This window comes from Dromiciops gliroides, chromosome 1 (assembly GCF_019393635.1).
Source record: "Dromiciops gliroides isolate mDroGli1 chromosome 1, mDroGli1.pri, whole genome shotgun sequence".
NCBI classification, from domain to species: domain Eukaryota; kingdom Metazoa; phylum Chordata; class Mammalia; order Microbiotheria; family Microbiotheriidae; genus Dromiciops; species Dromiciops gliroides.
The window spans coordinates 627,362,727-627,386,684 of record NC_057861.1 but is presented as its reverse complement, the minus strand read 5'-3'; the positions used below and the strand labels follow the sequence as shown (position 1 = coordinate 627,386,684).

The window sequence follows — 23,958 nt, the reverse complement described above, 5'->3', positions numbered from 1 at the left end:
TCAAATGTGTTGCCCATAAAACTGTCATAACTAACATTGATTTGAAATAATGTTGCTGTCCAATTCTTAAAACCAGACCTCACTTTATTGAGCATTTGGGCAACTCTGGTCCCTATTCCTTGCAGGTACCTGGATCCTCACGTAGCTCTACGGAACTAATTTTAGCCAAAGTTATGTTTTCTTGGAATCAGCTCATAACATTAAGCAATGGATATGCCTATCAAGTGTGGGGTCATAGTAGCATTTCTTCTTTCTACATTGGCATGTTTCTTGCTTATCTTTATCTTAAGTGGCATCAGTGACTGTCACAGACCTTTGCTAATGTGGTGCAGTGGAAAGAGTACTGAATTTAAACTCAGAAAACCTGAGTTCAGATTCTGGCTGTTACTTCTGAAACCTCCGTGAACCTGGGCAAATCACTTAACCTCTCCAGGCCTCAGTTGCCTCATCTGTAAAATGACAGGGTAGGACTAGATGGGCCTGATGGTCTCTTCCTCCTCTGAGTTAGTGATCCTGGTGATCCTGATTTAGAATCGAAAGAGAAGGGGGGCAGCTAGGTGGCACAGTGGATAGAGCACTGGCCCTGGATTCAAGAGTACCTGAGTTCAAATTCAGCCTCAGACCCTTGACACTTACTAGCTGTGTGACCCTAGGCAAATCACTTAACCCCAATTGCCTCACACACACAAAAAAAAGAATCAAAGGATACAAAATCCAACCAGTACAGAGTGTCCCTGTATTTGTGTTTTGAGAAAGAAAATAACCTTCAGGGAGTATGAAAAAATGTACTTGTCATATCTATGGATACAGGAAGAGTTTATGACAAAACAAGAGATAGATAGGATCATGGGAAATAAAATGGATAATATTGATTACATAAAATTAAAAAGCTTTTGCACAAACAAAACTAATGCAGCCGATGAGAAGGAAAATAGGAAACGGGGGTGGGGGGCTACAGCACGTTTCTCTCATAAAGGCTTCATTGTTCAAAAACATAGGGAACTGAACCAAGTTTATAAAAATAAGAGCCATTCTCCCATTTGATAAATGGTCAAAAATAGGAACAGGCATTCCCAGAATAAATCAAAGCTATCAAAGTCACATAAAAAAATTCTCTAAATCACTAATGATAAGAGAAATGCAAAATAAAATAACTCTGAAGTGCCACCTCACACCTGTTAGATTGACTATGATGACAGAAAAAGAAAATGACAAATGTTGGAGGGGATGTGGAAACATTGGGACACTAAGGCACTATTGGTAGAACTGTGAACTAGTCTGACCATTCCAGAGAACAATTTGGAACTATGCCTAAAGGGCTATAAAAACTGCATACCCTTTGATCCACAAATACCACTACTAGGTCTGTATCCCAAAGAGATCAAAGAAAAGGGAAAAGGATCTATTTGTACAAAAATATTTATAAAAGCTCTTTTTGTAGTGGCAAAGAATTGGAAATCGAAGGGGATACCCATCAATTGGGGAATGGCTGAACAAGTTGTGATGACTGTGATGTAATACTATTGTGCTGTAAGAAATGACAAGCAGGATGGTTTCAGAAAAACTTGGGAAGACATGAATTTATGCAAAATGAAGTGAACAGAACTAGGCCAACACTGTACATGATAACAGCAGTAATGTGAAAGATTTAACTACTCTGATCAAAACAATAATCCAAGACAATTCCAGTTATGCCTGATGCAAAATGCTGTCCACTTCCAGAGAGAGAACTGACGAATTCTGAATGCAGATTGAAACATATTTTTTAAAACTTTCTCAATTTTTCTTGTTTTTTTTGTATCATCTTTTGCAACTTGGTTAATATGGAAATATGTTTTGCATGACTTCATGTGTATAACTGATATCAAGTCACTTGCCTTTTCAAGGAAGTGTGAAGGAGGGAGAGAATTTGGAACTTAAAAATTGGTTGACTGCCATTTTTAAGATCCCCACATCCAGCACCACTTTCCAACTTAAGAAAGTTGGGGGAGTTGATTATTCAAACTGTTGACCAAAAATGCAATTTTCTAAAAGAGATGAGAATATATTTTAGCCTAGTCTGTTTTTAAGGTGTTGTTTTCTTCAGTATTTTTTGTGTCTCCTTTACTCTCATGTTTCTTTCCATTTTTTCCTCTACTTCTCTTACTTTTCTTTTTTTTAAGTGAGACAATTGGGGTTAAGTGACTTGCCTAAGGTCACACAGCTAGTAAGTGTCAAGTGTCTGAGGCTGGATTTGAACTCAGGTCCTCCTGACTCCAGGGCCAGTGCTCTATCCACTGCCACCCAGCTGCCCCACTTACTTTATTTTCAAAGTCCTTTTTGAGCACTTCTATGACTGGAGACCAATTCATATTTTTCTTGGAAGCTTTGGATGTAGGAGCTTTGACTTTGTCATCTTCTTCTGAGAGTGTATTTTGATCTTCCTTGTCATCATAGAAACTTTCTAGGGTCAGCATTTTTTTTTTCTGTTTGCCCATTTTCCCAGCCTATTTCTTGACTTTTAACTCTTTGTTAAAGTGGGGAACTGCTTCCAGTGTGAAGGATGCACTGTCCCAAACTTCAGGGGGTTTATGCAGCTGTTTTCAGAGATACATTTAGGAATTTGTAAGTTTTTAGTTCTTCCAAAGTGGTACGATTTAAGGAGAGGTATGTTTACTACTCTCCTGGTCTGTGTTCTGATCTGCAAGCAACCACAGGCCTGCTTTTCTGCCCTGAAATTATGAACAGAGTCCCACTCCACTGTGGCCACAAGCTCCAGGTTGCTTGTGCTCCTCCCCCCCTCCTGGAACTAGCACCCAAGACTGTGACCCGGATCTGAGTATGGGCAAAACAACAGAGTCCTGACTCAGTTCTGGCAAAGAGATCCCGGTAATCTCCTTCTGGCCAATATGTTTAACTCCCTTACCATCTGTGTGCTGAGTTCCAGGAGCAGTTGCTGCTGCTGCTGATTCAGAGGCTCCCAAGGCCTACTACTCCTGGTTTGCCGGAGCTGGGGCTGCATTGGCACTGCCTGCGCTGGACTGTGCTCTACTCTCACCTTGGTACCACAGACCTTTCCTGCTGAACTTCTACATTGTCTTTGGCTGGAAAATTATTTCATCCTGTCTTTTTGTGGGTTCTGCTACTCCAGGAATTGTCTTATGGCATTATTTGAAGGTATTTGGAGGAGTCTTGGGGAGAGCTCAGGCAGGTCACTGCCTTATCTAAACCATCTTGGCTCTGCCCCTCCCCTCTTTGGCATTTAAAGCCTTCACAATCTGGCTGCAGCCTCCTTTTCTAGACTGAGTATACATTTCTCCCCTTCTTATACTCTACTTTGGTCAAATGGGCCTATTTGTGGTTGCCAGGAAGATGCATTCTCTCTCCCCTCTCTGTGCTTTTGCACCGGCTGTGCCCCACACCTGGAATAAACTCCCTTTTTACCTTTGCTGCTTAAGAGTCCTTAGCTTTTTTCTCCTCATTCTTTTTTTTTTAAGGGGTAGTGAGGGTTAAGTGACTTGCCCAGGGTCACACAGCTAGTATGTGTCAGGTGTCTGAGGCCGGATTTGAACTCAGGTCCTCCTGAATCCAAGGCCAGTGCTTTATCCACTGTGCCACCTAGCTGCCCCTGTCCTTAGCTTTCTTCAAAGCTCAAGTGAGTTTGGCTGGCAGAATGTAGCACTGATTCAGTGCCTGACTTTGGACTAATTACTGTCCCTCTCTGGACCTTGTGTTTTCCCGTTTGCCAAGTGAAAGGCTTGGACTTGTTAATTGCTAGGTCAGATACCGTATGTTCTCTGAATTAGGAATCTAAATGTAAATGCTCCTGTTCCACCTTCTTTATTTCAACATTTGTCTCTTAAGCCTATTTGTCTGGGGGGAATGCCACAGACTCTTACTTTAAGCCACTTCGGTATGTTGGGAGGGGGTGAGACTGGTTTCTTCAGGTTTGAAGAGAGAAAAAGTTGTAGGAAGAAAAAATCCCTGAAAATAGGCTTTATCAAAGCGGTGGTAGCAGTTGTGATTTGAAGTGAGGAAGTAGATGATTAGCCTGGATGGCTTTAGCAAGCACCAATCCTTTCCTTACAATATAGAGCATCCCCAGCAGAGCCATTTGCTCCTTAATGACCAAGAACTGGTGCCTTGTCATTTTCCTTGGGTTACTAAATAAGTATATCATTAAGAAATCCTGTTTGTAGCCCAAATCATTTGTCTAATTTGTTACTTTTTCTCCATTTGCAAGGCAGCACTTTAAACCAGAAATTCTTAGGTTACTTGGGTTTTAGCTTCTTCCCTAGAGAAAACTCATTCATTAAGGATCAGTGATTTCACTGGGATGGGAACTCCCTCCAGCAACACAGATGCAAACCCACCTGAAATGTAGTAGATCAATCTTTGAGAGCTGCCTGGAGTTTAGAAAGGTCAAGTGACTTGTGGTCACACAGCTAGAGTTTAAACCCGGCTCTTCCTTACTTTAAGCCCTACAATCTGCCCATTACAGACTACCTCTGTTTGTTTACTTAAGTTGAAAATGATGTTCATTTCAACATGTATTAAGTGTGTACTATGTGCTGAACATTTTCTCCCTCTGAAGAACATATATTTTGAATTTTCCATACTAGTCAATAGCATCTGAATGGCAATTAGATACAGAGCCAAGTGTTAAGACAAGGATGGACTAGCTATTACATTTTTTAAAAAAAACAGGACTGGGGCAGCTAGATGGCACAGTGGATAGAGCACCGGCCCTGGATTCAGGAGGACCTGAGTTCAAACCCACCTCAGACACTTAACACTAGCTGTGTGACCCTGGGCAAGTCACTTAATCCCAATTGCCCCACACACACACACACCCCAAGGGGAAAAAAAACTTAAAAGCTTAGAAAACAACACACACACACACACACACACACACACAAACCAGGACTGACTTCAAGATATTATAATTAAATTTGAAGAAAAGAACAAACAAAAAAAACCCAATAGCCAGGCATTAAGCACTGATTTTGTGAAAGGTTGCTGGTTGTGGTTGCTGGAGATACAAAGAAAAAAATGAGAGTCCCTCAGTAATGGGGGAGGGAAATGGGGCACAACATGTAGAATGATAGGCAAATGCAAAGAATCCACTAAATAATTTCTAGAAGGAGAAAGCATTAACAGGTAGGGGACCAGAAGATCTCTCACATAAGAGGTAGCATCTTAGCTGTCCTTTCAAGGAAACTAGGAATTCAAAGAAAGAGAGCTGAGTAAGGAGTATATTTTAGACATGGGAGACCACCTGTGTTCAAGGCATAGAGGGAAGAGATGGAATGTTAGGTCTGTAGCACCCCTTCTGCAGCTATTTCCCCACATCCCACTAGCACTGGAAAGTTGAAGCCCTACAGTGCAGCTAACTGCTCCTCTCTTCATAGTTCTAAGACTAACTTTGAAAGGTTGGGATGTCTAGTGCTTCACTTATCAGCCCCCATCCCATGTGCTTCCTATTAACAATCAGCCAGACTTAATTAGCTTTTAGTAAGGGGTATTCACTAAAGTGGTATAGCAAGAATAGTTGGTATGAAATATTTACCTCTAAAAGCCTAGTCTACACTCACCCATAAGTACACGCAAATTCCGGGGGGAAAGTAGGCTTAACTTTGGAGTATGATGATAGATTCATGTACAAAGATTTTGTGTAGCAGGAGGGTAAATTCACAACACCTGGTTACTAGAAAGCCTTCCTTGAATCCATTACCAGCATTTTTTTTTCTGGTTTTAGGAGTGCATTGTACATTGAAGCTATCTCCTCCCTCACATGGCTATCCTTATGCATTGTCTGTGTGTATGTTCTTCATTGGTATGTCTTTCTCTTCTCCCAATTGGATGCATTCTCTTGTTCCAATCTCTCTGATGACTTGTACCTCCAGTTCAGGTGAGAGGGTATGCCTTTTCAAGGCATTCCTGAACCAGAAAACTCTCAGAATTTTACTACTTTGATTGGGAAAAAAAGATGGGAAAGGTAGGTGGGAATTAAGTTGTGGAGGGTCATAATTGCTAGACAGAGGGCTTTGTATTTTATTGGAAAGGTAATAGGAAATTACTAAAAAAAATTTAGTAGAAAGTGACATGGTAGGGGAGGGAGGGAGAAAAAATTTGAAATTGGAAATCTTATGTAAACAAATGCTGAAAGCTATCTCTACATGTAACTGGAAAATAATAAAATACTTTTATTTAAAATTAAAAAACAAAAAGAAAGTGACATGGTTTGAATTGGAGAAGGGAGAGACCAGAAAGTATTATGGGAAGATTAATTAATTAAGCACCTACCATGTGTCAGGCATTGGGTTAAGTGCTTTACAAATGTTATTTCATTTGTTAATAATTTGTATTTATCTGTTTTGATAATATTTGTAAAAAAGGCATACTGGATTATAAGTTTGGGGATGGGATGACCAGAATTACATTGGTCCCAATTGTGGGAAGATTTCTAAAAAGAAGAATAGTTTATGTGTTAAAAGAAGTGAAAGATATAATTTAATGGAAGAGGGAACATTCTGGAAGTTCAAGCTGTCATATGCAAGTAGTAGCATAATCTGATTTCTTTGAGCAATAGAGAATGCAGTTGATTCCAAAAGTCATGTTATATTATTAAAATTGGCTGTTTAGGGGCAATTAAGTGGCACAGTGGGATAAAGCACCAGCCCTCAATTCAGGAGGATCTGATTTCAAATCCAGCCTCAGACACTTGACACTTACTAGCTGTGTGACCCTGGGCAAGTCACTTAACCCTCATTGCATCGCAAAATAAATACATACATAGAATTGGTTGTTTTTAAAATTCACAAATCCACTTAGCCCCATCTGAAGGAAAGACAGCATTTGTAAGTATAATCAATAAATCAGATATCTACTGAACTCTTAATTTATAGCCAACAGTACAGTAAGAAAAGTATTTCATACAAAAAAATCATAGATTCATATACTTAGATCTGAAAGGGGAATTAGCTATCATCTGTTTCAAACCCCCCTACACCACTTTTTTTTTTTACAAATGAAGAAACTGAGGCCCAGAGGAGTTAAATGACTTGTCAAAGTTCAGACAAATAGTAATTTTACATGAATCAGGATTTGAATTGAGGTACAGAACTCTTTTACTACACCATTGTTACTGCCCTAAAGGTGGTTGGACTTGAGCTGGACATTGAAAGACAAGAAGGGGGACAGCTAGGTGGCTCAGTGGATCAAGCACTGGCCCTGGATTCAGGAGGACCTGAGTTCAAATCCAGCCTCAGACACTTGACACTCACTGGCTGTGTGACCCTGGGAAGTCACTTAACCCTCACTGACAAGTAGGATTTAGAAGATTGTAAGAGAAAAAAGAGCCCACAGATTGGGGGATGGGTAGAGAGCATTGTAAGGAAAACAAGCAGCAGCAATGCTCTTAGTATATTCAGTGTCCAGTGAGGAAGGCAAGCTAATGAAGCAGAAAGTACATGATAGGGAATGTGGGACACAATACTGAGTAAAATGAGACCAGATTAAAGAGACCGTTGAGGGCCAAGCAAACCTTCTAAACTTTATTCTGTAGGTAATAGTGAGTCATTACAGGTCCTTGAGCATAGTAATGGGGCTTTTAAAAGAATAGCCTAACAGCAATAGACAGCATAATTTGGAGGAAGATCCTGTAAGAATCAGAAAGTAAGGTGATAAAGACCCCAGGGTTGTAGGAACAATGAATGGAAAGAAAGAGCAAATTCTTTTTTTCCCCCACACAAACTTAATAATATTTTACTTTTTCCAATTATATGTAAAAAATTTTCAATATTCATTTTTATAAGATTTTGAGTTCCAAATTTTATCCTTCCCTGCCCTTCCCCCTCCCTAAGACAGCAAGCAATCTGATATGCTATACACATACAGTCTTGTTAAATATATTTTCACATTAGTCATGTTGTGAAAGAAGAATCAGAACAAGAGGGGAAAACCACAAAAAAAGAAAAAAACAAAGTGAAAAGAATATGCTTCGATCTGCATTCAGACCCTATGGTTGTTTTTCTCTGGATGTGGATAGCATTTTCCATCATGAATCTTGAAATTATTTTTGACTATTGTTTTGCTGAGAAGAGCTAAGTCTATCATAGTTGATCATCACACAATGTTGATATTACTATGTATAATGTTCTTCTGGTTCTGCTCACTTCACTCAACATCAGTTCATGCAAGTCTTTCCACGTTTTTTTTTCTGAAAATTGTCTGCTCATCATTTCTTATAGCACAATAGTAGTTACATTCATATGCCACAACTTGTTCAGCCATTCCCCAATTGATAGGCATCTCCTCAATTTCCAACTCTTTGCCACCACAAAAAGAGCTGCTATAAATATTTTTGTATATGTGGATTCTCTTGCCTTTTTTATGATCTCTTTGGGATACAGACCCAGTACTGGTATTGCTGGATCAAAGGGTATGCACAGTTTTATGGCTTTTTGGGCCTAGTTCCAAATTGCTCTCCCAAATAGTTGGATCATTTTACAGCTCCACCAACAATGCATCAGTGTCCTGATTTTTCCACATCTCCTACAACAATTGGTGATACTTTAGATTTGTTTTGATTTATATTTCTCTAATCAAAAGTGATTTAGAGCATCTCTTCATGACTGTAGATAAATTTAATTTCTTCATCTGAAAACTATCTATTCCTATCCTTTAACCGTTTATCAATTGGAAAATGACTTGTATTCTTATAAATTTGACTGAGTTCTCTATATATTTTAGAAATGAGGCCTTTATCAGAAACGCTGGCTATAAAAATTGTTTCCCAGCTTTCCACTTTCCTTCTAATATTGGTTGGTTTTGTTTGTGCAAAACCTTCCTAATTTAATGTCATCAAAATGAACCATTTTGCATTTCATAATGTTCTCTATCTCTTGTTGGGTTATAAATTCTTCCCTTCTCCATAGATCTGAGAAGTAAACTATTCCTTGCTTTCTTAATTTGCTTATGCTATCAACTTTTATGTCTAAATCATTTACCCATTTTGACCTTATCTTGGTATATGTTATGTGATGATGGTCTTTGCTTAGTTTCTTCCATACTATTTTCCAGTTTTCCTAGAAGTTTTTGTCAAATGGTGAGTTCTTACCCCATATGCTGGAGTCTTTGGGTTTATCCAACAGGAGATTACTATAGTTAGTTATTCACTACTGTGTCGTGTACCTAAAATATTTCACTGATCCCCCACTTCATTTCTTAGCCAGTACCAAATAGTTTTGTTAATTGCTGCTTTATAATATAGTTTTAGATCTGTTATGGTTAGGCTGCCTTCCTTTGCATTTTTCCATTAATTCCCTTGATATTCTTGACCTTTTGTTCTTCCAGATGAATTTCGTTATTATTTTCTCTAGCTCTATAAAATATTTTTCGATAGTTTGGTATGCCACTGAAGAAGTCAATTAACTTAGGTAGAATTATCATTTTTATTATATTAGCTTGGCCTTACCCATGAACAACTGATATTTTCCCAGTTATTTAGATTTGACTTTATTTGTGTGAAAAGTGTTTTGTATTTGTACTCATATAGTTCCTGGGTTTATCTTGAAAGAGCAAATTCAAATGATAATTTGAAAAAAGAATTGATATGGCTTAACAGAGTAATAGGAGATGAAGGAGAAAGATGAGTCTAATGTATCCAGCCTTGGGACACTAGAAAAATGGTCAACAGACGACCTTAAAAGGGGATATTGGGGGGCAGCTAGGTGGCGCAGTGGATAAAGCACTGGCCCTGGAGTCAGGAGTACCTGAGTTCAAATCCGGCCTCAGACACTTAACACTTACTAGCTGTGTGACCCTGGGCAAGTCACTTAACCCCAATTGCCTTGCTGGAAAAAAAAAAAACCACCACAAAAAACGGGGATATTGGGAAGGCACTGATTTGGGAGGGGTCATGGGAGCGTTGAAGCCTAAGTTTAGTTTGAGATATATTGAATTTGGAGCGATGATGAGACAACCACGTGAAAATATTGGTAGTTCGATGTGGTCAGAGCTGAAGATGAAGATTTGGGAGGCATCCACTTAAAGGTGAAAATGAAGCCCATCCAAACAGATGAGGTCCCTGAGGGACAGAGGGGGGCCCTTTCTCTAAGGAGAGTGAATTGAATGGGATGCAGAACCGATTCATCTCTTTATTCAGCCAGCCTTCTAAAGTGCCAACTCTGTTCACATCTTATTTAGTACTAGAATGTCTCTGACAGTTCCTGGATTCTCTACCCAGAATACCATGTACAGGTGTACAATGAGCCCAAATTCAGGTACATAAGTAAACACTGCTGTTATTTTGAATTATTGAAAAATTCCCCCAGTTATTTTTCCAGAAGGATGTTGTGAAAAATAAGATCAGTATTCATAGTATCGCGTAGCATTTAAAGTTGTTTCTTGTTTGTTTTTGTCTCCCTAGCATGAAGCACAGGGCTTTGCAAATTTGGGTTTGGGCGGGGATGGGGAGCCAGGGACCAGACCTCTAATTTCATCAGTGGTCTGCAGCTGCAAGGAGGGACTTTCTCTACCAACGTACATCAACACATTCACTGCAATCTATGGTCTGAGAGAGTTGCCTAGAGGCACTGAGAGGTCTGGTGACTTGCCTAGAGTTATACAGCCTGTATATGGCAGAAGTAGGATGTGAATGGGAATGGGGGCATTCCTGAATCAAAGGCCAGTGACTATTCCACACTGCCTTGCAAATATTAAGTATTTAATGAATGTTTGTTGCATGAATGAGCCATAAATATTATCTAGTTGGGGCAGCTAGGTGGCACAGTGGTAAAGTACCGGCCTTGGATTCAGGAGGACCTGAATTCAAATCTGACCTCAGACACTTGACACTTACTAGCCATGTGACCCTGGGCAAGTCACTTAACCCTCATTGCCCCAGAAAAAAAAATCTAGTTAACTCCCTTATTTTACAATTAAAGAAACTGAGGCCCAGAGAGGTGCTTAGGGTCACCTGGGTGACCTTAGAAGAAGCAGGAGTCAAACCCAGGTTCTTTAATTCCAAATCTAGTTCTAATCCATCTTGGTTGAAGTGATCACCAAATCCATTCCATTTTAGAATAGGGCCTAGACCCACCCACTAAGTGGTATTCTGATGATATCCCTCTGCTGTTGCTTCTGTGAATCATCTTAGTGTGGAGGCCAGGGAATGGAATGAATATTGTAAATATCACCATCACACAGTACATGAGTTGATAATCCCCCTCCCCCCATATCTTTGTCTATGGGAGATAGGTAAAGCTATTCTCTGCATCTCTGAAGAATTTCTTTCTCCTCCACTTACTAAGTATGTTGAGAACAATAAGAAATTGAACTATAATTTATCCTTTTCTTTTTTCACCTAATATATTAGATGGAGACCTGAGAAGTAGGTAAGCTTGGCCCACAAATCTTTCTCTATTTTCTTTCAGAAGCTGTTTTTCTAAGATATCCCACTTTCCACATGCCAGCTGGACCTGTACCTCTTCTCCCAGCCCCCTTTTTGGGCCATGGAACATAGTTTCTTGGGATTTCACCATTATTTTCTAACCCTTTCTGGCAGCCTGGTTGGCACATGTCAAGCTGGGCATAACTATTCCATGTTCTTTGTGGTCTCGGTGTGTGTTGTGTATTTAATGGGAGAGGAGATTAAATGTGGAGGGGAAAATATTGAAAATTGCTTATGCCTTAATGACTCAGTGGATAAGTCCACTTAATGCATCTCTTTTCAAAAGAAACATTACTGATGGTTAAGAATAGATTGAGATCATTCACAGCTAATTAGTGCTGCTTTTTTTTTGCCTTGCCAGTAAGCAATGGAAAATTATGCTTGAAAACATAAAATCACACATGAAATGTTCAACTAAGTATTTCAAAGGAGGTTTTTGATTGTTGGAGCACACCATAAGCACAACAGAGTTGACTCTAAATTCAAGATCTGCTCATCTTCTCTATTGTGATGCTGTTGTGATGAACAAGGCATGATCAGGGAGCCTTTTTTTTTTTTTAAATCTGCCTGTGTCCCAACAGCACAGCCTCACATTTCCTCTGAGAGGCAGAACTGTTCAGTGTGGTCATTTCTCACACACTGTTGTTGTTGTTGTTGTTGTTGTTGTTGTTGTTGTTGTTGTTGTGTGTATTTGTGCATGATGGTCCCTTTCCCTGATAAGCAAAGTGCTAGGGGGAGAGTGTGTGCCCATCTTAATTTTTTGGTTCCTCTGTCTGACTTCAAAGCTCAATAACTGGAAAAAAGGAAACAGGGAAGATGGCATCTGATCACACAAAGCAGGAGGAATACCCTTCCTTTGCTCTTCCACAAAAGGATATCAATAGTATATTCATAGGCTATGTAAACAGGGCAGAGGCAATCAGAGTTTGAAGAGGTGCTAGAATATCCAAAACTGAACTTGAGAGCTGAGAGGGTCTTTAGAAAGTGGAATGTCAGAACTCTCAGGCACTTTTGTTTGTTTTTGGTTTTTTGCAGGGCAATTAGGGTTAAGTGACTTGCCCAAGGTCACACAGCTAGTAAGTGTCAAGTGTCTGAGGCCGGATTTGAACTCAGGAACTCCTGAGTCCAGGGTCGGTGCTTTATCCACTGCGCCACCTAGCCACCCCTCTCAGGCACTTTTGAAATCCTCTAGGCCAAAGTCCTTATTGGACAGAGGGGAAAAAACAACCCAGATGTACATTGAAAGAAGAGCTCCACTTATAGATCTTTACAGAACCCACGCCCCATTTTGCTTGCCTTTAGTCCAGATCATTGATAGGAAAGAAAACTGCATAGTAGTCCTGCTTATCCTACCAGACAGAGACTATCCTCGGCGTCACTCTGTGCAGTGTTTGAGGCAGTATTTGGTCTTTATGAAGGATGATGAAAAAAGTCGAGTATAGAGCAGCAGTACCCCTGCGTGCCAGCAGGACTAGGAGGCAGCCCATTCATTAGCGGGCTTGAAAACCCTTCTGTTCATGTTCCAAAACAAAATTTAGTCTTGATCATGATAAAACATCAAAAATGAGTAATGAATCTTTGGCACCAAACATCTCTCTGCCATTCCTTAAAAACAGAAAATGGAGGTAACATGGTTTTTCTATGAACTAAGCAAAGGTATTTTCTAGCTGTCTAGTCTAGTGCTTGGTATCATTTTTCTCAAGGATTACATGGGCTTTCACCTCATAAATTTTGGCCTGGTTTAGGTCGTTAATCTTTCTTTACATGTTGCATTGCGTTTTTAGAGTCTTGCCACCATCTGGGGTCACATTTTAAATGCAGTTTCCACTCAGTACATTTCTTTTTTATGAAACCCACACAGGCACAGACAGTATCAGCCCTGATTGCTTTTAAATATTCAAGTCCATTTATAAAGGCTTACTGTGTATAGAGGGAGACACTTGTTTTTCCTAAGAGGAAGTCCAAACCGTCACTGAGAGATATTAAAAGCCCATTTTTAGTTCATCTACCTGACAACTTTCAAACTGGATTTAAATGGAGAGATCAAGTTTGGTGAATATTGGTCCAGGATATAAGCCTCGGTTAGAATGATACAATTGTCTTTCTGATGATCAAGGTAGAGTCAACTGATCATGAAACATATAATAATAATATTATTAATAATGATAACAATAACTACTATTTATATCGCTCTTGTTGTACTAAGTACTTTACAATTATTATCTTACCTGATCCTCAGCTCCTCACAACAACCCTGAGTAGGGGAGGGGAGGGCTGTGCTATTATTACTTTCATTTTACAAATGAGGAAACTGAAACAAACAGGGTTAAATGACTTGCTCAGGGGTCATGTAGCTGGGAAGCATTTGCAGCCACATTTGAACTCAGGTCTTCTGGACTTTAGGCTTGCTCTCTATCTATGGGTTATATTTCCATAGCTTTGTGATGTGGGTAATCCCAAAAATCACACAATACATCCGTACCTGCTCATCCTGTGTGACTCCTGTATGTATTCTATGATTGCACCAGAGATGGCCCGTATACTGTGCCACACACTTTCCTAGACCTTTTGAATTTGTGTAGGCTCCAATGGAATACACAGGCTACTTCAAACATGGTAAAGTGTTACTGAAATCAACTGAGCAGGCCTAGAGCTATCTCTATGACGTGTAAATTTTTAGGGAAGAAAGCAACAAAAGTATGGAAACAAAATTCTGTGGGTATTGAGGACAGATAGAAATTTTGAATAACAAATTACTAGGTATAGTTCCATAGAAAGAAAACTGAATTGGGAAATATGAGACCAGGGGCGTAGCTCTGAAACACCACTGTGTGACTTGAGGTGAGTCTCTTCCCACCTCTGCTCATTAGTTTCCCCATGTGTAAAATGTGGGAAATCAGACTAGTTGGTCTCTAAGCCCCTTTCAATTCTGATATTCAGTGAATTTCAATTGACTGGTTTATAAATCTAAAAAGTTAAGTTAAAAAGTATAGCAAAAATGGTAGGCAAACTCAAAGACTTACTACAACCAGTAGCCCTAGTGAAATCATTGAAAACTAGCAAGTAAGAGGCACAGTGATATCAGAGTTGGTGAGAAAAATGTCTCTGTCATAAAGATATGGAGCAGAGCACATGACTTTCATTAGATGTTCTAAGAAGTTTCAAATCTCAGAAGACTCTCACCAGATAGGCTGACTTAAACTCCAACCGAAGCCCATTAACACTGTACAGATTCCAACTGCGCTTGGTCTTTTCCTCTGAGAAATCCCTCCTCCTTTTCTACCTTCACCCAAGAGTGAGGACCAATAGAACTCCCATAGATTTGACTGAGAAATGGGATTTTTTAAAAAAATCTTTCTCCAAATTGGGGAAAAAATTGAGTTGAACAAGCAGCATGTTGAATGAACATAACCCTCTGTGGTTTCTCCAAATCTCTGCATCCTAGAATTGAAGCACCCCCAAAGCAGCCCTGGTTTATTCTAAAAGAATTCTGCCAAAAGAAAATCAGGTGATTACATCAGTGGCCCCAAGTGTAATTTTAGTGCTGCATCTCTCCCAGAATATACAGAATAAATAGATTAGGTTGTAATTCACTCACAGCTCTATGTATAGCCAGTGGCTGTGGGACTCACGCCTGCAGACAGGACTGTCAATAAACGTGTTTGCTGTGAACCATGGAAATGTGGTCTTTATTAGATGGGCAGGAAAATTTTGACCATTTTAGCAGCCTAGGTAGTACTTCAGGCTGGAAAAGAAAACAGTTCCGATATACGGTTGATCAGCTTCCGCCCCTCCCATTTCAAATCTATAATTTAACTGTACCTGGGAAAATATAAACATATGGGAAAATGTCACCGTATCCCAGTATCAAACACGGCAGTCCGAAAGTAGAAGAACCTAAAAGCCCAGTGCTGTGAAAGCTGAAATTTCCCCCAGGAAATAGTCTGAACTCTGAGGCAGAAAATGGCCCTGCCAAGCAAGGGAATTCTTTGAGACTTGCCTTCCCTCAAGTATTTTTATCCGCATGTGTAGCCATCATTCTCCAGGAAAACAAATACCTAGACGTGAAGCATTTCTCCAATTTTGCACGCTTTTAACTCTCTGTCTCCAGGGGTCACTAGGAGAGGGGCAGAGGGGGAGGGAAGGTAGCCCATTACTTATTTGAAGACCTTTTTTGCATTAAATGCTGGAGAAATGGGTTAAAAATGAACTAGCACATTTCTTTCTCTCCCTCTCTCAAGTAAAAATATATGTTCTCCATCTGAAGTTTATTTAAGTCCTTTGGGAGAGTGGTGCGGCATAGAGTCTCTAGTAAATTGCCAACGTTTTATGGTTACGCTGGCACCAAGTCAAACACACATCTCCTTGGCTTATGTTGCTGTCTTGAAGGAGGCAGATTCCAGTATGTTTTTCTATGAGCTGAATATTACTATTGACTGGGCAGGGAAAGCCCTTCCCAGCAAGAGCTGGTAGGTAACGGGGTTTTTTTGGCTTTTAGAGATCTATGGGGATTTAATTATTTTGATGTCACATTACTAAAATAAGCCTCTCCTCTACCCCTTCTGTGCCACCACCATTCCCCCCTAAATACACACACACACACACACACACACACACACACGAACATCCATACTGTTTCTAAAATGTGAAAGCAGAAGGGTTTTATTTTGATGGTTACGTTTTAAATAATATAATAAGAATAATTCTAATGATTCCAACATTTCCAGTTTAAGGACTGTGATATTTCCCTCCCACCTGCCCTGTCTCTAACTCTTTGAAAAGAGAAGTTCTATTTGATTTCATTTTGGTAGCTTCAGCACCTGGTACATACAGAGCTCTGAATATAGTAAATACTCAATATATGTTGGTCTAGTTGAGATTATTGAATTAACCACAGGAATTGATTGCCAAAAGTAATGACCATTTGGGTTTTACTGAATCCTGGAGTCTTATTTCTTGGTCAGTCTTAAATTATTTCCTAATGTACAGATTCTAAATTTTAGTTTTGTTCAGGGTTGAATGACTTAAGCATTGGGTATCTACCATGAACTTTTCTTAAGAAGAAGAATGTCAGTCACTATTTTATGATTAGCTCCACAGGTTAAAGAATGGGAAGTGGGTTTTTTTTGTTGTTGTTCTAAGAGATAGTTAGAGAACATATCTAAGGTGCTATATGCAGTAGTTATTCCTTAATTGTGTCCTATATGTCTAAATAAAGCACTAGGATTTTTTTCTACCTCTGAACATTTATTCACATTAGCATGTTTAAGCCTCTAGTTAGTTGGAACAACTCTATACCGTCCCAATCTGATTTTATATCATCAGAGTGGATAAAAGTTCTGTCACCTCTAATTTTGTCCCTGTTATCATAAACTATAATAAGAAGTCAGGTTTTTCATTGCTTTAAGGTATAAAAAGCACTTGATATACAGAAATCCCATGTTGTAAATAAAGTGAATGTTTTTTATCTCCATTTAATAGAGGAGGAAACTGAAGTTTAGAAAACTCATACAGCTAGTTAGTGTCTACGTTAAAATTTGTACCCAGACATCTTGACTCCTAGTCTAGTGGGTCTTCCCATTGTACAGTGCTGTCTTTAAGGCTGTAATAGTCCTTAGTTCTTTCCTTGTAGATACCTTCTCTTTCCCTCTTTCCACCACCTCCTGTCATTTCCTATTCCTCATCATTCATTCTCTGGCTACACTTCCTAATAATGTAGCATATGACATCCAGAAGAGAAGGCAATAGTCTGGAAAAATCTTTATCATATGTTTAGGGTCAGCAAGTTATATTATACTTTCTTTGCAAGTGTGAAAACAGGAAAGTATATGTCTATAAAGTGTTTTCTGGGTCAAGTTTAGAGTTTCTTCTTTCAAATTTGATAATAGGAAGTCAAGCTGTCTGTCTTCTCTCTTGTTAGCCTCATAAGGTTAGTGATGTCAGACATGATGGTGCATACCTGTAATCCCAGCTACACTACTTCAGTGGCTCAGGTTGGTGGATTTCTTGAGTCCAGAGGGAGTTGGTGATCACCAGGTTTCTTAAGGAGGCCTGAACTAGCCCAGGTTGGAAATGTGGCAGGGCAAAACTTCTGTGCTGATTGAAATGGGACTGTGCCCATGAGTAGTGCCTACAGTTCCAGTCTGGGTAAGATGGGGAAAACCAGTCAGGAAGGGACAGAGAGATTTGGATGGATGGATGGATGGATGAATAGATAGATAGATAAATAGATAAATGAATGAATAAATAAATAAGGATAATGATGCACTTCCTAGAAAAAGGCATCTAGTATCTAGTTTAGCTAAATCTTTTGATAATACCATGTTTTTATCCTCTTAGTTATATATTCTTTTACATTTTCTGGGCATTGTAAAAAACACTAGTACTTTTTTGTTTCAGTCAGTCTCTTTCAAATTTCAAGAGATTCCATCTCATTGTAGTTTTCTAGAATTACTGCTTCTCTATTTTCTTTATGATATAGACATATCACATCTACCACACCCTGGTATGGACACAGAGGTAGAGTTCTTTCCTAAGGAGGAGCAACACTTGAGGAGAGGGGCAGTGGCTGTACCAAAGGATAATTCAATTGTGAGTGCTTTTGCTTCAGAAGATAGTGTTGCCCTTTCACCGGCGAGTCTTCCCCACCAGTGAGATGGGGGACTGGGAAGGAGAAGTGCAGGATCTAGGACAAAGGCGTTTGGGAACAATTTCTCTGATGATGACAAAGCAAGACATGGGGATATTAGTCACTGAAGGGAGAAATCAAGTCCCCATAATATCAGTCCCATGGGACAAATATGGATTTGTCCAGGAGAGTTGTTGTTTGTCCTTCCTTCTCAAAGAAGACCATGACATTGGGATGATATCATGAACTGCAGTGAATTGTATTTAAGTGAGGGAGGGGCTATGCAAGGTCACCAACCTCATTGTCTACTTCCAGGGCCTGGGTCTAGTGGCAAGATAGATATCAAGATGACTGGAAATGGCTCCATATGTTTAAGGCAATTAGTTGGGGTTAAGTGACTTGCCCAGGATCACACAGCTAAGTAAATGTCTGAGATGAGATTAGAACTCAGATCCTCCTGACTTCAGGGCCAGTTCTCTATTCACTAGCCACCTAGCTGCCCCCCAGGATAGTAACAGCTCTGGATGGAGGTATCACTGAGTCCCTAAGAGATAGCTTTTACAATTCATACCTAAATGAAAAGACTTTGAATAAAGATCCAGTGACCTTCTGCTCTCTGAAACCCAGCCTAGCTCATTTCAGAGGCTCATCACCAGAAGGCTGGCCACCAAGTGATTCATCTTTCTGGGCAGAGCACCCCACAAATACTTTATACTAAGTCATGGAGGTATTGCAGTCTTTGTTGGTGGAAGGAGTGATGACAATGATGAAACCATTAATTATTTGTAATATTTAAATCATTTCCCTTTTTATGACCCCTTTCATTTTCTTATTCTTGTATGTCTTTCTTGGGATGAAATATGTGGCACTTTCATTTATAAAGCACCTTCCTTAAAATAACCTTGTCAGGTAGGTAGTACAGGTTTTATTAACTGGGGGACAATAAGGATAAGCAACTTCCTTATACAGAGTTATTTTGCATCTATAGTGTGCCATAGCCAGAATCAGAATTTGAGTCTTATGGGTCCAATTTTAAGGCTCTAGCCACTAAATCATACTGGTTCCATGTGGTGATGTCTTTGTAAGGGATGCAGAGAACAAACTTGGCTGTCTGGAGCACTCATGCTTCAGACAAGCCATGGCAGCACAATACAACTAGAGGAGCACTAAGTTCAGTGCTAAATGACCTGGATTCTGTCTCTACCTCTGACCCTGCCAGTGTGGCTTTGGACAGGTCAAATGACCTCCCATCTATAAAGTGAAGGGCTGGACCAGATGGCCGTCCCTAGATTGATGGTGTTATGGTTTTGTTCAAGGATGTTTTTTTTTTTTAATTTTGTTTCTAATGCACTTTTTGAGGATGCCCAAAAGCTGTTTGTGGGCTGTGAAGCACAACATCACATTGGGCCAATATCATTCATATAAAGGGGAAATGATACAAGAAAACTGAATGGTGTCAAATTCCCTCTGATTCGGGGCTGAGGGCTCGAGTTGGGAGGTAGTTGATGTTGTGTGCACTGCCCTCTCTTGGTATTGGTTGGGACTACAGTGACTAGGTCAGACAGACCCAGTGAGTGGTTCTTTCTAAATCTTATCCTTGTGAAGAGGAGACAATTCTTCAGTGAGACAGACATTTTAATTAATAAGATGTAAAACTGGCCTAAGATTTCTCTATTATTCAAAGTTGATTTATTTTTCCCTTGGGAAGATTGAAATATGAAGTTACAAGGAAATTTGTTTTTCTTCTTTTGTTCACCGACATTGCTTTTCTTTTCTCCTCCCCATTTCACTGGCTCTAAAAGGAGAAGATCCTGATCTGCCTCAAGAGAAGACTTTCCTTGTATTAAATTCATCCTGGGCAGAACCAGAAAACACTGGGTATCTGTGGGAGAGCTTTGTCTATCCATATACTAACCCCATTTTTAACTACAAAGGGATTTGGGACATCAGAGATGTTTTCCCTTTTGAGGATCTTAAAATTACTTCCCTCCCAATTCTGACACAAGAACAAGGAACTGCTCAGAAAACTATACTGCAGGAACAATGCAAGGTCTCAAATTGGCTCATTCTAATAATATACATATGTCAGGATGCCTTGTGACTCCATTGGCCTAAGGTTTTTCCTCATTTTTATTTATACATTCTACTTCAAAACAGCAATCTGATTCTCTAGGCCATGCATTTTTAGGAGATCATTGCCCATCCCAAGTGGTTAATCTAATTTGGAATTCTGCCTGATAACATACCACCTAAGGCATGTTATAATCATCAGGAAACGAGGCCTATCCTGCCTGACCTGTTACCTTTGCTTTCGGCCTCATCTCACCGTTTATAGTGGAAGTAAAGAATGGACTAGATTTACTTATTTTTATTTTCTTTTATTATTTTCTCCCATAGAGTAAAGCAACCCACTTAGTTGTTGGGGTTTTTTTTAATGTATTTGCAATTAAATTGATGTGTGAGAAGTGCTATTCTAGTAACTAGTCTAAATAGTTCATCACATCTATGGAATTAGGAAAATGTATTTTCCAGATGCTTAAATTGTCAAAAAGAAAATCATCCCACAAGACAGAAGCAGTTTCTGGGAATGAGCTGGCATAATTGTAACTAGGGTAGGATGACTGACTGAGCCTTTGCCACAGGATGCTAATATCCAGAGGACACAATTCCTCCCGTGGGAGTCCACAGATTTAGAGTTGTCTGCAAACCTGTACAATGTAATCCCACTTCCCTTTCCCACCTCAAGACACTACTCCCAGAATCTGTAGCTATAATATCACTTTCCTAGGGCTTGCTTTGCCCCATCAGTCCCTGTGGAAGCATAAACTGGATTCTCCTAAAAATGGCTCATCTTTTGCTGGGCACAGTTATATCCATGGCTGAACTGCCCTTTGCACAATTGTAGTCACTGCTGTCCCCTTCTCTCCTCCTGCCAGATCTATTGTTTTTGCCCTAGGTTAAAAAAAAATCCTAGTTAGAGCTTTGTGGCCTGGTAACAAGTTTATAGTCTAGATGGAAATAAACATACATTGATTAAACCTTAAAGGTGCTGATTGCACTTGGCATAAATCAGATAAGGAAGAATGCTGACACAAAATTCCGAGCCCATTTGTAAAAGCTAAGCCGAGAATCTTGGAAATGTCTAGAGAAAGTTTCCAAAGGCCTAGTTTCACTTATGCTTGGAATACCAAGAACGTGTTTACTGTCTTGTCTTTGGAAAGCTTCAGATCTCAAATATGGCTGAATCCAGAGCTTGTCCCTTCTGCAAGATTTTTTTCCTTTAGGTTTCTGTTTGTGGAGCTATATTGGAAACCCACTAGAAATGCATTCAGGGGACATGGTTTCAAGTGCCAGGCTTCCACCACTTACTATGACATTGAACAAGTCCCCTCACATCTCTGCGCCTTGATTTCTTTATTTGTAAAATGGAGAGAATATCGGGGCAGCTAGATGGCTCAGTGGATGGATCACCAGCCCTGGATTCGGGAAGACCCGGGTTCAAATCTGGCCTCAGATACAACACTTGCTAGCTGTGTGACCCTGGGCAAGTCACTTGGCCCCAGTTGCCTCAGAAAAAAAAAAATGGAGAGAATAGTCCTTACCCTTCTTCATGAGGCCACTGTGTGGAAACAGAGAGCTAAGGAATGTGTAGCGCTTTATAAACCATCAAGCACTGTGCAAATATCACCTGTTAGAATTACATTCTCCAGCCCCCGACTTCCTTGGGCCATTGCAAGGCAGTAGGGGGCTGAAGAGATGACCAGCGAGGGTGGGGGTTTTTCCTTGGCCCCAGCACCTGTGCCAGCCCCCCTGTGCCATAGAATTACATCCCTAAAATGTTAAAAGAGTCTAGCCTTTCTAACTCTGAAAATAACATCCCTAATTTAGCACTGGCATCAAAACTTTTGTTTCAGGAAAATTGTGAACTCTTCTATTCATCTTAATGGACTCAATTTAAAGACTAATTTACCTAATCTTCAGTAATCAAAGATACCATAAAAGAGATCCACGTGATACAAAGAACCGTAGACATTAAGAACCATGAATAGCCAGAGCATGCAAATAATATGGGAAGTTTCGGGGCAGCTAGGTGGCATGGTGGATAAAGCACCAGCTCTGGATTCAGGAGGACCTGAATTTAAATCCTTCCTCAGACACTGGACACTCACTAGCTGTGTGACCCTGGGCAAGTCACTTAACCCTCATTGCCTTGCAAAAATAAATAAACAAACAAACAAATAAATATGGGAAGTTTTGTCAAATATTTATTCATATTTTTAAGGCATGTTCAGTGTGCAAGGCACTATGGTCGATGCTGGGGATACAAAGGCAAGAACAAAATAATCCCTTCTCTTAAGGAGCTTATGCTCTATGGGACAGTCTTAGAGCCAGAAGGGGCTGGGCAGCTCTAGTCCAATCCCCACATTTGAGAAATGAGGAAATTGAGAGGCTAAATAACTTACCTGAATCACACAGTGGTGGAGACAGGCTTGGAACCTATGCTCCAAAAGCAGCTCTCTTTTCACTTCTCTGTGCCGCCTTTCCAATTAGACATTAATTAGAGACAGGAGAGAACCCTAACATCTATAGGAAGGGGCTAGTACTGGAGCTGAGCTTTGAAGAACAAAGATTCTGATAAGCTGAGAGATGAGAAATGGAATGTTGAGTTTGGGAAACAGTGCAGTTTGGCTGGCATATTGTGAATAATGTGTTGTTGTTTTTTCATTGAGGAGTGGAGGCCTTTAAATATGAGATTTATCCTAGAGAAAATAGGAAGCCACTGAAGATTTTTTTTTTTAACAAGAGAACAATGTGGTCAGACCTGTGCCTTGAGATTATTTTAGTAATTATATTGATTATGAATTGGAGTATGAAACCAAGACCAACTAGGAAACTGTTGCAATAGTCTAGTCAAGAGGAGAGAAAACCCTGAAATAAGCTACTATCTGTGTGAACGGAGAGAAGGGGACATATGTGAGACCTGGGGTGGAAGTAAACTTGACAAAGCTTGGAATAGAGGATGTGGGTGGTGAGGGGGAGGGGTAAATCCTAAATGATATGGAGATGATGAGCCAGGTTGGCTGGTGTCTCCAGTGCCACCAGAGTCAGAGTATTGTAAAGGCTGTAGGAAGAAGTTCCAAGAAGGAAGAGGTACTGACTATTGTCAGTGTACCGGAACTATTCCACCATCATGGTCAGCATCCTAATAGGGATGATGATCGTTTATTTCAAAAGTTTAAAATTTTGAATATTGTTTCAAAGTAGAAGGAACCAGCTTTTATTGTCAATTTAAAATGAACCTATGGAGAATGATCAGTGATTCCTAAACACAACGTCTTACACAAAATAGGGCTCCATAAATATTTATTGGCCTGTTTTGACACCCCAGTGTGTGGCCAGTTGTCCCAAGGGGCTTACTGGAATTCCCCAAACAAAGTTATTTTAATTCACCTAGTTTTGAAAATGTTTCTCTGCCAAACACTACCCCTGGTTCTGTGGAAAAGATGGTGTTTTCAAATCAACCCACCAACCTCAGAATGTGGCTCTTTTAAAAAAAAATAAGAATCACTGGTTTAAAATATTAAAATTCATAAAACATTCTGTATTTTTAGGAAGAAAAACTTGAATGCTCCAGAAGGCTTGTGGGGTTTCAAATACCTCTTCAACAGCATTTTTGTAATGAGGATAAATGAAACTAAGCTACAAATAAATAAGCCCAGGCATTAAAAAATCGTGGGATTTAAAAGCATATTGCTGAATTCTCTTTGGGTTTTCTCACCCTTCAAATTGTAGAAATCATCAGAAGTAGTTAGATTTCTCCCCTTCCTAATTCCTTCAATCACCACCATAATTAAGCCATTCATCCTTTGTCCTTAAATATCTTAACCAAAGCTGT

General features: G+C 39.7%; 1 protein-coding gene across 1 annotated transcript in view; it reads left to right on the top strand.

The window, feature by feature from the left end:
• LMF1 (lipase maturation factor 1) overlaps window positions 1-23,958 on the top strand; it is a 710,851-nt gene that overhangs the window by 495,490 nt on the left and 191,403 nt on the right.